The sequence below is a fragment of the Rhinolophus sinicus genome, linkage group LG02 (genome assembly GCF_036562045.2).
Source record: "Rhinolophus sinicus isolate RSC01 linkage group LG02, ASM3656204v1, whole genome shotgun sequence".
Lineage (NCBI taxonomy): Eukaryota > Metazoa > Chordata > Mammalia > Chiroptera > Rhinolophidae > Rhinolophus > Rhinolophus sinicus.
In genome coordinates this window covers 188,768,107-188,785,093 of record NC_133752.1, presented here as the reverse complement: position 1 = coordinate 188,785,093, position 16,987 = coordinate 188,768,107, and the positions used below count along the sequence as shown (strand labels likewise).

Sequence of the window (16,987 nt, the reverse complement as noted above, 5' to 3'; positions counted from 1 at the left end):
TGTGGGTAGACAGAGATGGGGTGGAAGTCTGTGGACACGTGGGCAGATGGCTTCTCTACCTGGGTTTTCGGATGGCCCCTGTGCCTTGCAGCACTCTGGGAATAATGGGGCTAGGTCATTGGAGACTTGGGGCTCTCCTGGCACCCCAGAAGGATCCTCGGGGGACTCAATAAGGGACTGTTCACAAAGCTTTTGGCCCCTAGTGAGCGCTGCATAAGTGATGGTTGCCTTCCCCTTCCTGGGGGCGAGCGTGGAGGGATGAGGAGTGGGGACAGCATTCATTTGAATGTGGCCTTTTCTAGGCATGTAGCAATCATCTGGCCAGGATTTGGGGACAAACTCCCAATTTCCAGTACAATACAGCTGTCCTCACATGCACACTTGAACCTACAAATACCGGTAGGTTCAAGGTAGGGTCTACAAATACAGGTAATGTATCTTTGAAAACATTAGAATGGAATTTGGAGGGCCGCAAACAGAGTTAACATACTTCAGTAGGTTATTCCTTCTTTTCAGAAAGTCATTATAGTCAATGGTAAAAGAAATGAGAGTCCATAAAATGGGGAATTAGACATGTGGTCATTTCTAAGATTTAAGATTAAAAACTTGGTAATTCACTGTGTTTGCAGGGACAATCTTATGTCACCCCTCTGCTTACTACCCTTTAGCAGCGGTTCCATGTTGATGAAATGGACATTCCGGCTGGTGCACAAATCCTTTCATGATTCGGCTGCCTTCTTAGTTTGTTTCTGTTTTCTTTCACATTCTTGAAAATGCACCTCACACAACACCTGTGTATTAGTTTCCTGTTGCTGCTGTAACAGATGACCACAAACTCAGTTGCTGAAGATAACACAGATTTATTGTTTTGAACGTGTAGAGGTCAGAAGTCCAATGTCTGGCTCTCAGGGCTAATGTCAGGGTGTCAGCAGGGCTGGTTCCTTCTGGGGGCTCTGAGAGCAGGATGGACTTCCTTGTGTGTTTTCAACTTCTAGGGGTTGCCTGTATTCCTGGGCTTGTGGCCCCTTCCTCCATCTGCGAAGCGCATCACTTCAGTCTCTGCTTCCGTCATCGCACCTGCTTTTCCTCTGATGCTGACTCTTCCTGCGTGTCTCTTATAAGGATCTTGTTATGACATTGGGCCCAGCCAGATAATCCAAGATAATCTCCCCATCTCAGGATCTTTGATCATACCTACAAATTCCCTTTTGCCATTAATGTAACAGTCACAAATTCTAGGAATTAGCACGTGGACATCTTTGGGGGACCATTATTCAGTCTATCCCAGTGTAGTTCCCCGGTCTCTGTGTCTAGCATTCTTGCTGCCTGGGACACCTTTTCCTGCCTTCATTGTCCAGCTAATTCCTATTCACCCTTCAGAACTTCGTCTCAGTCTTCTCTGTATGAAGACTTCCTTGGACATCCTTCCTCTCCTGCCCATTGATCTGGTCAGCTGCCCCCTCTCTTGCTTTGTAGCATCATCAAACCCAGTATTGTAATTGTAGGCTTATTTATCTGCCTGTCCCGGTCACCCTTGGGGACGGGGAGCACACTGGAGTCGCCTTCCCGTCCCTACCGTGTCGACCCAGGGCTGTATATCATTCAGCACTGATTGATGGATGCCCAGGAAAACGGAGACGAAGGCAGGAACTGTGCCTCCCACTGTGGAGACATCTCAAGGGGGAGCTCTCTGTCCTGATTTCCACACAGCCGTGTTGGCCTGGCATCGCATGTCCTCCAGGGAACGGTAGCCCTCTGGGTTTCAGCGTGTCAGGTTCTGTGTTTTCCTGTCCCTTCAAGCTGTCTTAATTCCCTCTTTCTTGTGCTGTGATACATTAGCCTAAGTGAAAGCAAATAGACAATTTCCTATTAACATTTATATTGCTTTTCTTTTCTATTTCTTGGTGAGGCTCTGAAGACGGGGATGGCTACGGAAAATATTCTTTCATCTGAATAATGTCCCTGTTGGGGGCTGGATTCCAGCGTTTTTTCCTGGGCTGTCCAGAAGCATCGATGTGGTGGACTCATGAGCCCAGGAAAAATTAAGGCACAGAAGTCAATGCGGAAACAGCAAGTTGGATTCAGTAAACGTACACTGAGTACCAACTCTGTGTGTACTCCCCTGCCAGGTCTTGCTGTGCGGTCTAGAGTTTATTAAGTGGTTATTATGTGCCAAGCATTGTTCCAAGTGCTTTAGTTTTACCATCTTCTTGACTTCTTAGAACTGCCCACTGAAATGTAGGGCCCATTATAATCTGAGTTTCACAGAGGGAGAAACTGAGCCAGAGAGAAGTTGCTTACCATCTTGCTGATGGGGGAGTCCCCTTCCCTGCCCCCAAATGTTTATGGTCTGGAGGTGGCATCTGAACTGGCAGTGTGCAATGAAGGCTGAGTGGGACGTCCACAGGTAGTCAAGAGTTTTGAAGGGTATTCCTGGCGGAGGGGAAAATAAAACAAAAGCAGGGAAGTGTGGAAATAATTACTTCGTTCAGGCAAGAGTGAGTAGCAAGTGCAATTGCTTTTAAAGTTGTAGGAAAGATGGGCAAGGAGCCAGAGACCTGGGAAGACAGGAGGGGCAAGAGGGCGTAGCTAGTGAATGGATTTCCTAGTGTGTGGTCTGGAGGTGAGCAGCTGCGAGTGAGGACGATGACGTGGACAGCAGAGTCTCTCAAACTGGTGGGCTTACAAATGTGCTGGGATCTCGAGCAAATGCGGACTGTGATTTGTAAGCCTGGGGTGGGCCTGCGGGTCTGCTTTTCTGACAGGCTCCCAGGTGATATAGAGGTGGTTGGTACCTGGGTCCCTCATTGAGTGAGGGTGCAGAGGGGACGGCAGGCACCATGGGGGGTGTGGGTGAAGAGGCTTGGGAACAATGCCCTGCTTTGGGCAGGGTCAGGTGGGCCTGTGATTGTGTTCTCAAGAAGAATGGCAGTGGATGGAGAGGAAAATGGGTGGGGTCAAAGGTGTTCAGTCAAGGAGAAGGAAGACACAGCCTGGACTTCTGCAGATGAAAAAGAGACCGATGGAAATGAGCAGTGTTTCCGTTACAGTTAGGCTCAGCAGTATTTGACAGGATGGCTTAAACCGGAAGGAAATTTGTCTTTCCCACATCCAGGAAGTCAGGACGTTGGCAGCATGGGGTGTCGAGGTGGTTTGAGGGTGTCATTCAGTTCCCCAGAATCCTGTCATCTCTGCCAACCTCACCTCTCGGCCGACGCACCTCCACGTCCAACATGGCGTCAACGTCCTTGTTGTGGCCAGCAGCCAAGAAGAAGCAGGAAATCCAGAATGGGCACATGACTCAGCGGGCAAACTGCCTCTCTGTGGCTTTTCTCAAGTCCCACCGCCACGCTTGGCTGCCCTAGGGGCTGTCAGGTCTAGTCTTTCCTCGGGATGCTTTGCTGCCCTGAGTGTAAGCAGGGTTCTGTTCCTACACAGAAATGGGAGGAGAGATATGGGATGGCAACTTGGCAGCCCTTGCCATAAGTCGAATCCCTGGTGAGAACTTAAAAGGGGCGGAGTGTTGAGTTGATCAGGTTCTTAGTGACAGGCCTTTGTGCTGATGGGGCTCTGAATCTACTTGTGCCCTTTGCTTGCCCTAGTTCCTTAGTGTGAATGTCGGATTCCTCTGTCTTAGAAAGCCTGTCCAAATCCTTCCTACCCTACAAGAACCAGCTCCATGGCCACCTCCTCCAAGCAGCCCACCAGGACTCTTGAATCAGAATCAGTCTGCCATCTCTTAAACAGAGTGTCGCATTGGCACCGCCGCCCACCCTCATGTCATTCTGTTTTTTATTTTAATTCAGTCATTTGTACCTCGTCCTCTTCTTTAGACTGTGTGTCAGCAGTCGGTCTCGAGCACAGTGCCTAGTACACGATGAATTTCCAGGACATTTTAGTTACACTTCAGGGAGTAAATTTGAGTGATGAAGCGGATGTGTATGATGCAGGTGTTTTCCCTGGAGCAGTGCTTCTCGTACTCCCGTGTGCCTCGGAATCCGCTGCAGGGCTGTACAACTCCACGCCCCGCCCCAGTTTTTGGTTTAGTAGGTCTGGGAGGCCTAAGAAGGTACATTTCTAACAAGTTCCCAGAAGGCACTGATGCTGTGTTTCCAGGACAGTCCTTCCAGAGATCACTGTCCTTGAGAAACACATAGATTTGTTTCTTTTTCTCTCTTTCTTTTTTCCCCCCCGGGGAACCTGCAATGCAAGTCAGGCCTGAAAACAGACGTGGGAATTAAATACAAGATAGTTAAGTCAGTGGATGAACCAGTAGAGAAATATTTGGGGTCAAGGGTACTTCGGAGTCTTCTTCCCAATTTTTTTTTCCCCCGAACAAATTCCCTGTTTCACTTAATCTTAATGCTGCCAATTGTAAGATGCACTGTTATTTTATATAAAGCCAAGAAATTAATAAGGGCTTTTCATTAAGCTACGACACAGTGCTTTCCTATCCCTTTGAATCTCTTATACTTATTGAAACAACGCTTTTAGACCTAATTAGATGGGTTTACTGCTTACATATGAAGGAAAAATACCAGCAAATAATATTGGTTCGGGTAGTCCCAAAGCTTCTTCACGACGAGCCTCACTCTTCAGAATCCCTTCTCTACTCAGTGTCATCACCGTCTGTGTTTTCTACATGGTGTCACCCTTCTGAGCACCAGATTGCTTATAAGAATCCTGCAAAGAAGACTCTCAAGGCCCCCTGGCAGCTCTGTGGAGCCTGCCTACCCCTGGCTCCTCTTTCAGAAACCTTGCTACTAACACCTTTGATTCTCCACCTCCTCCAGCGCTTCCCACAACCATTTGGTTCATGGCTAAAAGCGCGATCCCTTCCATTATCTCCAGCATTTTCACAGAAGCCGCTGACACGCATTCTGCAAATTCGTGAGTGTGCTAACAGTGGCAGCTACTGCTTCCACTTATTGGAGCCAGTTATTGCCGGAGCATTCCTGATTTCAAAGACTTTAGAATGTGAAAAACGGCTTTTCTTAGCATCAGTTTTTTTTATGTCCACTGCATGTCAGGCACATGTTTTCCTTGTCATGGCTTTTCACATTACTGCTCTCAGTTAATATTTATGATGGTTGTTCAAGGTCAGTATGGTGACCTCAGTTTTATAGATGAGGACCTTGGGTCCCCATTCGGCATCTAGACAGGCATCCATGCACTCCCCAAATATTTATAGAGCTTCTGTGTGCCAGTCATTCTAGGTACTAGGAATACTGAAGTGGAAAATTTCCTGGGGGGATATTCAGTGAAGAAACAGGCATATAAGACTGAATCATGTAAGTGCTGTGGGAAGAAAAGTAAATCAGGGTATCCCAGATGTTAGAGAAGGTTTTTTGAGTAGACTCTGGAGTGAAGTGAGGGTACACAGCGCACAGGTATCAAAAGGATGCAGACTCCCCACCAGAGCAAGTTGCAAATGCAAAGGACTCGTGGCAGGAAGGGGCCGTCTTATTTGAGAAACAGCAAGTCTGTTCAGTTTTTACTTCCAACCCTTCTGACACCAAATGTATGTTTTTGTTTTCTTTTGTTTTCCCCCCGCACCAATTCTCCCATTCTCTGGACACCAACTGGGTAGCCTACAATTCGGTTCAATTCTGACACTAACTACCCAGTTAGTATAAATCCTACAGGTTGAGGTCTCACAAGAGTGTCCCCACTTCAGACTGTGGTCACAGCCCCAGGTTGCCACCTGTCCTTCTGACCAACTGGCTCTAAATACAAGTGGTTCCCCCAGTCCCCTTCTCTGGGACTCAGGAAAGTGCTTTGCTTACAGCACTGGTGTATTAGAAAGGGTGCAAGTCTGAAACAACCAAATGGCAGAGATACACAGGGCAAGGTATGGTGCGGGCAGGGGTTATGCCCGTGCCCCCTTGGCGTATGCTGTCCTCCCGGGACTGTGATATGTTCCTCAACCTGGAAACTGTCTGGACCCTATTATTGAGGGGGTATTAAGCAGACTTCAGTACGTAGGCATTGCCATTGGTGCTTAGCTTAATCTCCAGTCTCTCCCCTCCCTGGAGGTCAGGCGTGGGGGTGGGGCTGAAAGTTTTAACCCTCTAACCGTGCCTTGGTCTTTCTGGTGACAGTTCCCATCCTGAAGCTGTTTAGGTGTTGCAGCCACCGGTCGTCTCATTAGCATATACAAGACACTCTTATTATTCCAGAGATTGCAAAGGTTTTAGGAGCAGCGGGCTAGGAACTGGGGACAAAGACCAAAATATATGTTTATCATATGTTTAGCAAGGAAGCCAACTGGGCTGGAGCAGTGGGCACTCAAAAGAGGTGCCTGTGCTCAAATGCAGCTGAGCTGAAATTGCCAGATCTTTGGGTCCCAAGTCCAGGGTTTGTCTGCATGCGGGTAAGTGTGAGACGCCACTGCAGATTACATCCTTTTCTATTTACTGGGTGAGTTTAATTTTTTAAGAAACAGACGTCTTGATCAGTTCAGCTCCAACAGCAGTTCCACAGCAGAAAAATAGACTCACTGCTGTCACCATCTTGCTGCCTGGGAAGTAAGTACCCACAGTGTCTGATTCCTGAGCAGTGTTTTAACCAACCCAGCTAAAGATAACGGCGTGTGTGCGAAAGTGGGCAAAGGGAATGACAAAGAAATGCAAACATTTTATTCCCAGTGCATGTCTTTAAAATAGGATATGGAACTTTCAACTCTTCCTCTTTTGAAGAACACTGTCGAGAGGGAGACCCTGGCAGCACTCTGTAGAAGAAAGAACAGGTCTGGGTTTTGATCCCAGCTCTGCTAATAATTAGCTATGGGACTATATGTATTAGAGCTCAGTGACCGACAAGAGAATGTGTGAATTTAAACAGAAAAAGATTCATTGTTATTATTCCGTAGCTTGCAGGATTCTAGGAGAAGCTAGAGGCCCAGGCTCCAGGCTGAGCTGCAAGGAGCAGTTCTCTGAGCCACACAGAACCAGACCACCGAGAAAACTGTGAGTAAGAAGCCCTTGGGACGGTTCCTCCTGTAAGGGCCGCACCGCGTCTGCTGGGAGCTGTGTCTTCAGAACAGCCGCCATCTTTGTTGATATTCCTGAAGTCCAGGATTAGAGTCAGGGATCTAACTACAGATGCCTCGGAAAGAAACAAATGCCCCTTGCTCGTGTTTGCCAGGAAAGAGGAGAAGCAAAAGAAGAGGTATTCCAGCTCCTGATGTTCATTTTTGCTTCTTGAATCTCACACGGGTGTGCGGGCTTGGTGGGAACTAAGTTTCACAATCGGGGTCCTAGATGGAAAGGCATCTGGAAAATGTCTGACATGGCCGTCCACGTATGCAGGAGAAATAGTAAAACAATCCTGTGGGAAATGGGGGAGGGTAAAGGGTGGGTTGCAAAGGTTTCTGCAATTCAGTCAAATTGTTCAAATGTCAGCCCCGGTAGCTGTTGGTAAATTATGCAGGTATAATGCAATATTTAGAGCACCCACTCAAAAAGCCATACAATGAGACACACCAAAGAACACCATAAGCAAATCAAAATAGAATTCTAAACAGTGTTCTGGGACCTCACAGGAAAGCAGGAAGAACCCTAATGAGATGCCATCACAAACCCACAGAAAGGGCTAACATTAAGAAGACTGAACACCATCAGATGTTGGCAAGGAGGTGACACAACTGTAATTCCACACGTTATTGGTGGGAGAATGAAAGGGTTCATCCGCTTTGCAAAGAAGTCTGACAGTTTCTCATAAAACTAAACAGACACCTACATTCCGATTCTTCAGTTCCAATTGTCGTCATTGCCAAAACTGAAAACCGGCCGGTGTTCATCAATAAGAGAAAGGATAAATAAATTGTGACATAGTAATACCATGGTGTATTATATTCATGGAGCAATAAAAAGAAACAGACACCTGATACATGCTACCACATGGATGAATCACCAAAATGTTACGCTGCGAATAGCTTACCCAAAAGAGTGTATACTTGTGACTCCTAATAGATCACATTTTTGTCCAGGAAGAATCAATGTATCATGGAAATAAATCTGGAAAGTGGTTGCCTATGGGGAGTGCAGGTGGAGATTGAATGGGAAGGGGTTTGAATGAATCACATCATCACCCTAAAATGTTCTGTATCTTCAAAGGGATTGGGTTATACAAGTGGTCCTCCAATAACATTGTTTTGTTATAACATTGATGAAATTTAAAAAGTCAATTCCCAGCTGGGGCCACTGTCTGTGTGTAGTTTGCATGTTCTCCCCATGTCTGCACAGGCTTTCTCCAGAGACTCCCGGTCTCCTCCCACATCCGAAAGATGTGCATGTCAGGTGATTTGATGTATCGTAAGTTGTCCCAGTCTGAGAGAGTGTGCGGGTGTGTGAGCAGCCCTGCCATGGAATGTCCTGTCTAGGGTTGGTCTCACCTGGTGCCCTGAGCTGCCAGGATAGGCTCTGGCCAACACAACCCAGAACTGGCATAAGCCGGTTAGAAAGGAACTACCTTACTTGTTTTGAGAAATCTTTCTTAAATGGTTGGATGGTTCACATTTATTTCAATGCTTAATATTAGAAGTGTTCTGAGTCTTTATTTAGAAATACGGTGATGTTTTTGTGAGCAGAAATACACCACTGGAATTTCACTCTTGTTTATATCAGTTAGCTTGTAAAACTGGTTTTGTTATATGTCATTTTGCTTAAAGTGGCAGCTTCCAAGACCTTTGGACGATGTTAAGTGAGGGCTTACTGTGCAGGCGTATGATTTGTCACAACTCCTGCAACGGTCTGTGCATTTCATCGTATACACCTTTTTCTGACCCTACCTAGTTAGTGGTTTACATACTAAAGTACCCAGGGGGTGATGTGCTGATGACTAACTTACTGCTTTGAAATGCATTAAAGAGAAGAAAAAACGTGGGTTGATAGATGAATAGAAGGACAGATAGATGAGACAAAGCAGATACGATAAGTTGTTAATGGTAGAAAGTAGGTATAGGGATATGTATGTTCACTGTAAAATTCACCTTTAGGTGTCCTTGGAAATGTTCATAAGAAAATGTTAGGGCAAAGTGTTGTGAAATTATACTAGGATGTGTGATCCCTTCCTCTCCTGCATCAGGCAGCCATTGGTTGTTAAGAAAAATCACTACAGCTGTCTGGTCACTACATTATGGGACAAGGTGATTTTTGCTAAACTGGATAAAAGGCACAAAGAATTCAGTTGACTGAAATAGCTGGGATTGGGATACAGTCTGGAGAGAGTACCCATCCACAGAAGATGCCCAGTAAGCATTTATTTAATCTGTTTGTCTTACTCTGCAATGAAAATCCCAAACTCTGATTTCTTGACTGTCTCCAAAGTCAGTGCCAGCCATGCAAAGACAACAGCTATCCATTTCTGAGATAAGGTGAAGTGTAAACTTCTATAGTTGGTGGAGACCTGGAGGGACAACCTAATTCATTCTCATCCTCTTTCTCTCCCCCTCCCCCTCTCCTTCCCTTCTTCCCCTTCCTCCTTCCCTCTCTGAATTTACCTAAAATATTTGGGTCATGCATAAAGCTTAGTTGATTTTGTAGGTAACAGCAGTGACCAAAAGGTTTGAGGTGGAAGAGGGTTAGCTTCCCACCACCAGCTCACTGCGTTCCTTAGTTGGCGGTCACCACGTGATTCAAACAGCTGTAAAAATATCAATGACGTCTCTGTCTCCTGTCCTTTCTCACGCTCTGGCCACCATCTTGCAGGCAGGCTCATGAGAGGCACACATGGCAGTGTTACAGGGACCAGTGCTATCACCCTCGTAGCTGGCACCAGGCAAACAGAAGTCTATCCAAACAGTGACTGGAAACAAGACTACTTAGGGGTCACCCCTCAGACACCATCCCTAAGAATGGGGATTCCAGTCTCACCAGATTTTCAGTCTTCATGAAAAGGTGGAGAGTATCTCTGAAATATTTTAGCCTGTCCACATTTCTTGAAAACCTTATCTCACCAATGAGAGCTCTTTTCTAACATTCCACATGTCATGTAACCAGCCGCTACGTCACCAAGAAACCCCCCTCCCAAAATTCATTAGGTCCCGATATTGATAACACGTCCCCAACAGCATGTGTTTGGGTTGAGGCTTGTCCCAAAATATGCATGACATGAACTTTAGCATTTTAACCATTTATAAGTGTACACCTTCGTGGCACGAGGTACATTCACAAAGTTATATAATCATCCCGACTATCCATCTCCAGAGCTGTTTCATCACCTCAAATAGAAGCTCTGTACCCATTAACCAGTAACTGTCCACTTCCCCTCCCCCAACCCGTTAGCATCTATTTTACTTCCTATTTCTACGAATTTGCCTGTGCTCAGTACCTCATATACGTAACATCACACTATATTTGTCCTTTTGTGTCTTGTTTATTCGTGTGGCATAAGGTCTTTAAGGTTCATCCACGTTATAGCACGTGTCAGAATTTCCTTTTTTAAAAAAATTAGTTTCCTTCCTTTTTAAGGCTGAATTTATTTTATTGGGGTGACAATTGTTAGTGAAATTACATAGATTTCAGGTCTATATAATACTTTTTACAGAATAATGTATTGCAGTAAGTATGAAGTTACAGACCAGACGTAAATGGTACAAAATCGGAATCAAGTATGGAGATTTTGAGGAACCCCCAAGCCCCAGGATGGGGTGTGGTTCTAGCTGGTGCTGACAGAAGGCTCTTCTGTTGCACACACAGCTCTGCTGACAGCCGCGTGAATAGTTTGCTGATCAAGAAGCAGCGTTTCAAGCATTTTACATCCTAACAAGAGTATTTGTCACTTCTGTACAGGTGTTTTATGTGTATGATGCCTTTGTTTCATTTTAGGAAAATTGGTTGGGAGGAGGGAGTTGGCTTACCATATACTGCATTCTAAGTTTTAATTGTAATTTTAATTTATAATTTTAATTATAAATTTTCCTGTTTAAAGTCATGGGAAATTGGTTCCGTGGTAGCTTCTCGGCACAAAACACTTATATTTTCAGGAATGAATTATGGAAATAACATGGGAGATGCTTGCCTTTTAAGGTATATTATAATACTATAAAACTTCTCGCTTTGAAGAGAGGATGAAATATGGGAGCAGAGGGAGGAAGAGACTTGCTCCCTTCACAGTTCTTGGAGCTGCCTAGAGGAGAATAGGGGTTATCCCTCCCAGGCCTCTTCCTGGTTCCTTAGGGGGGGTCTCCCTCTGTCTCCATGTCAGAATCATTGAAGGGACTGGTCCAGACAGTAGGAGGGAGCTAATTGTTGAAAGGAGTCGTGGCCTTTGCAAATGCTCCTGAGACATAAGCCGCGATGGGCCAGGACACACTGGGAACTTAGGCAAGATTAATGGGGCTTAGCCAATTTTTATGTCTGAGCCTGTATGGAGATGTATGGATGTGAGCCGAGAGGCATGGATTTTGCTTGATTGCCGCCTTGCCGCCTCCTGGTCTGTGAAGAGCCATATTCCAGTCTTGGGCTCACAAGCTTCTCATTACTGTGCAGTCAATTATTGCTGGTGAGAAATGAGTCCACCGGCACCACCACGTCCAATACGCAGCCACGCTCACTCTCTCTGCGATCAATGTCATGTACATGGCTTGTAGTGTTAGGGTGACAACCAATCTATTTTTAATCCCCTCCTTCCTCTCACCTCTTAGAAAAGGATGGAACCATTCTTCCTGGCCAGCAACCACTTCCCCTCCTCCCTGCCTCCCACCCTCCCTCAAAATGTCAATTAGATTAACATTTCGCAGTGTGGCTGCCTCCACATCTGCTTATAGCGCGTGGCTGGACTTTGGAAAACAACGGCATGACACCTCTGTGGGGTCTCTGTATTTATTTTCTTTTAACGATCTCCATAGCCAATTGACTCTGCTCTCAAGCCAAAGGAGAATTCAGGCAACTGCTAGGGCTGCACCCTCAACGTGGGCCCTCCTGGGGCCAGAGCTCTGGGGCCTGCACCTCACTGACTATAAGGCAGCTTCTGGAACTAGGAGGGAACTGTCATGCTTGATGAGGTTCTACGGCAAGGTACACGTGAGCTCTTGGTTTTGTAGCAGCAGTGGCTCTGCCGTGCTGGGTGAGTCCAGAAGAGGGATGGATGGATGGATGCTATGTGGAAGGACCAGCCTGGATGGGCCTACGGGGAGGTGGGAGTGTGGACCCCCCCCAACCCCACTAGTCCTGGCCTCACTGGCTGGAGGGACCTACTATGCCAAAGGGAGATGGTCCAAAAGCTGAACTCCAAGTTGATTGCCTTTGTCAAGAAGCTCTCAGGATTTCTCTTTCCAGTCTTTTTTTCTCTTCACTCTTTCTTCTCTGGTTTCTTTGCCTCCTCACTCTCTCCCCTCTCACTTAAGGGGAAACCGTGCCTCTCCCTCTCTTTCTGTCACTCTTTTCCTGCTCTCCATCCCTCCTTTCTCACCCCTGTGGTTTCTAGCAAAAGGGATATGGAGTATGTCTGAACTCTGCCTCCTGTGGGTTACTAGGTGTGTGAACTTGGATGCTAACACCTTCAGGGGTTAACGGGATGCAGACACCTGTGTCTGGGGTTGTTGGGAGGACTAGATGATAGCAGAGACCGCTGAAACTCTTGGAGCTCTTACGTTTATTTAGCACTTGCTGGTTCTACATGTGTACCCTCGTCCCTCAGGACCACCCATGAGGCCAGACTGTTCTCCCCAGTTTACAGATGAGGAAACCGAGGCCCAGAGAGACCAACCAACTTGCTGAAGGTCAGTTAGCTATAATCTGGGGAAGCTGGTGGGTGTTTGCACCCAGCCTGCCTGGCTCCACCCTGTGGAAAGATTACCTATGGAAGCACCTAGGACGTGGGGACATAAGTAACTAATAACACTTCTTGAATATCTATGGGTGAAAATTTTGTAACGTGCATTGTGAGAGATGCACATTGTAAGTATTTAAAAGGTTATTTATTCGTGTCACGTTTTCTCTCCACTTTAGTCGTCCTCTTTTTTATTTTCCCTTCTCTTCGCACCTGTAGTTATTCCCTTTCTCTTGGGAATTTGGCCCAGTCCTCCTTCTTTATTTTGGTCTTTTCTACTTTTTGGACTCCCCAGTATGTCCCCCCTTCTTCATACCCATTTCCTGTGTGTCTCTCTGAATCTCTTTTCCCAGCCCCTTGCTCCATGCCTGTTTGTTTTTTTTCGAGCTTTCCATCGCCTCCATCTCATCTCTCTCTGCCTGTTTTTTGTTGTTGTTGTTTTTTATCTGCCTTGATACTTGCCAAACCAAATCCCCGAACTCCAGCAAGGATTGAAGTCAGCCCCCTGCCACACAGCGTGGCCGGAGCCCCAGGAATCGTGCTAGCCCCGGGCCTCCCAGGCATTCCAGGGTTTACAGGAACAGGGTGACATGTGGCTCCTTGAACGTTCATCGGATGTGCTCCGTATTTATTTCTGTGACAGGAAGCACACCACTGGCGGGGGAGATGGCTGCCGCAGGACTGGGGCTGCGAACTTAATCTCCCCAAAGTCAGAAAAGTTCGGAGATGGAATTTTTGCATTCTTCATAACTTAGCCAGACACACACACTTACACTCGAAGGCAGTGAATTTGTCAGCCTGTACAGTAGCACGCAGTTCTAAATATGGGCACGGTAGGAAGAGAGATGGTTACTGTGGGAATTATAATTTTTAATTTACTGGCTTGGAGCTCTGAACCAGGGCTTGGTGCCTGATGTAGTGTTTTTACATTTGGATATGTGCTCAGGAAAGGTATAAAACCTTGTAAAGCTAGGGCCAGTGTTTGGGGATATCACTGAAGAGGTTGGGGTGGGGGGCTGAAAAATGAGGTGCAATGGGGCCAAAGAACATACCCGTAACTATCAGACGGGAAGTAGACAAATCCTGGGGCTCCCAGCTCATCAGCATGGGAGGCTTACTGACCAGCAAGGCTACTTCCATCGGCTTGTAGATGAGAAAAATAAGGTCCAGGGAGACAGGGCGACAGGGCTGGCAAGGAGGCTGAGGGAGCACAGCTTTTCGAACCGGAGGTCTGGGTTCAAAACAGTGCAACACGCAAGGGGTTTGGACTCCAAAAATCTGAGCGTAGAGAAATGAACACTGAGGTACTGCTTCCGGTCCACCAGGTACTCTTCTCAGCATGTCAGGACTCACTCATTAACTCTTCATTACTTCTCCATGAGGCAAGTCCTCTTCTTGTCACCACCTTATAGAGGGACATCGTGGTAAAGAGAGGGTCAGGGCTAGGATGTCATCCAGGCATCCTGGCTCTAGAGTCCCTACACTTGCCACGTTTCTCTGCACGTAATCCTGACTTTGTTACTTACTAGCTGTGTTATCTTGGGTAAGTTACTTAACCTTGCTGAGCGTTGATTTCCTCCCCTCTAAAACGAGGCCAGTAATAAAGAACAAGCAAATGGGAGATCTCTGTAGGCAGGGTATTTTTATGGTTTCCCATCGAGAGAGAAGATGAGTGTGGGCCCTTGTTTGAGGAAGAATAGGACAAGAATTAATATTGGGGTATTTTTACTATTTAGGTGAGCTGCACCCATCTGGCGTCAGGCCTACCTAACAAACAGATCTCTTCCTACCTCCCACTTTCTCCGTCCTCCATGGGAGCGGGAGCATTAGCCTCCCGTGCTGCTGGCCTCCAAGCCTTCCACATTTTCCCCAGCACACGATGGACCTGAGGCATCGACACCTGCCGGGGTGTTTCGGACTGGTGCAGCATCCGGTGTGGCTCTCTGCAGTGGAGTGGACTGTGCTGCCTTCTAGAACAGGCATTCATTCCATGAATGTTTATTTTGCACCTGCTGTGTGCCTCCCATTGCTCTTAGCTCTGGGGATACGTTCATATCCGCATGATGAGTAAGACAGTCTCTGTACTCAGAACACTACCTTGCCAGTGGGGCAGTGGATAAGAGAGACGTTTTATCAGCTGGCAATAAAAAAATAAATAAGTAAGGTAAAGAACTGGAGTCTGAGGGACTGGGTAAAGAGTGGAGTTTTAGGTCAGGGAGGACCTCTGTGTAGAGGCCATCTTGGAACAGAGGCCTGAATGGAGCACGGGAGTGGAGCCAGGCACAGATGGGGGGAGGGCATTCCAGATGGAGGGAGCCACAAATGTAGCTGTCCTGAGGCCAGACAAGACTGATGTGCTCAAAGGCCAGCAAGGAAGACGGGAACACAGTTAGGCCGATGCCAGTGGTGTGGGGCTTACAGATGCTAGCAAGAAGATTGGTTTTTATTCTAAATGCAGTCAGAAGCCATTAACATAAGGCTGCCAGATAAAATACAGGATGGCCAGATAAATTTGAATTGCAGATAAACCACGGATAATTGTTTAGTTTGGGCATAACTGGGCATTCTATAGTTTTATTTCCTAAACCTGGCAACCCTACATCGATGGGCTCAGAGCAGGGCCTGCTGTGTGGACAGAGTGTCAGCTGGAAGGAATTTTGCAGTCGGGACCAGGAAGAAGGCCATTGTCCCCCCAAGACGGAAGTGGGGTTGGTCCGAGCTAGAATGGTCTAAATGAAGGTGCTGAGAGGTGTTCGGGTTCAGGGTACATAGTGTGCCACCTGTGGGACCTGGTAATGGATTTGATATGTATGGAAAGAGGGGAGTAAGGCAGGCTGCTGCTAAGCTCTAGTTCACAGGAGGAAACACTGAGTCTCGGGACCTGGTCAGTTACAGGCCAAGTAGCCCGCTGTGTACCTGAGCTCTTGACGGGTTAAGGATCAGGTGCCCACAGGAAGGAGAGTGATTTGCCATGTTTTCCTGCATTTTTTAGACTCAGGAAAATTTTTTTTTTAATTAAAGTTTATTGGGGTGACAACTGTTAGTAAAATTGCATAGATTTCAGGTGTACAGTTCTGTATTACATCATCTATAAATCCCATTGTGTGTTCACCACCCAGAGTCAGTTCTCTTTCCATCACCATATATTTGATCCCCCTTACCCTCATCTCCCACCTCCCACCCCCCTTACCCTCTGGTAACCACTGAACTATTGTCTGTGGCTATGAGTTTTTGTTTCTCATTTGTTTGTCTTGTTCTTTTGTTGTTTTTGGTTCATATACCACATATCAGTGAAAGCATATGGTTCTCTACTTTTTCTGTCTGACTTACTTCGCTCAGCATTATAATCTCAAGATCCATCCACGTTGTCACAAATGGTACTATTTCATCTTTTCTTACCGCCGAGTAGTATTCCATTGTGTATATATACCACAACTTCTTTATCCATTCATCTATCGAAGGACATTTTGGTTGTTTCCATGTCTTGGCCACTATAAATAAAGCTGCAATGAACATTGCAGCACACTTGTCTTTATGGATAAATGTTTTCAGATTTTTTGGGTAGATACCCAGGAGAGGGATTGCTGGGTCATATGGTAATTCTATTCGTAATTTTTTGAGGAACCTCCACACTGCCTTCCATAGTGGCTGCACCAGTCTGCATTCCCACCAGCAGTGTATGAGGGTTCCTTTTTCTCCACAGCCTTCCCAACACTTGTTACTACAACACTTGTTGTCTTGTTGATGATAGCCATTCTAACTGGGGTGAGGTGATATCTCATTGTGGTTTTTATTTGTATTTCTCTGATGATTAGTGATGTTGAGCATTTTTTCATATGTCTATTTGCTATTTGTATGTCCTCTTTGGAGAAATTAGACTCAGGAAATGTATATGCACTCTATAGAGGTAGATGGACCGGTAGATATGGTCAGGTGAATGCGTCATCTTTTAAACACTTACCCTGTGCCGGACCCTTGGTTAATTGCTCTCCACATCTATCTGTCTCCTCTTGTGTGATTCTCGCACAACCAGGTGGGGTCATGCTGGGATCATCCCATTTTACAGCTGAGGAAATCGAGGCTCTGTGAGAATGCAGTGTGCACGCTCTTTGCTTTATTGGTGACAGGATTATTTCTCTGTTCCCTACAGTGTTGGGGGCACATGAGCACCAGACCCACATTCAGCCCTCAGCAGGGACATCGTTCGGATGAG

At 46.4% G+C, this 16,987-nt stretch overlaps 1 protein-coding gene across 5 annotated transcripts in view; it reads left to right on the top strand.

The window, feature by feature from the left end:
- Window positions 1-16,987, top strand: part of LARGE1 (LARGE xylosyl- and glucuronyltransferase 1) — a 486,966-nt gene that overhangs the window by 169,036 nt on the left and 300,943 nt on the right. The window lies entirely within an intron of this gene.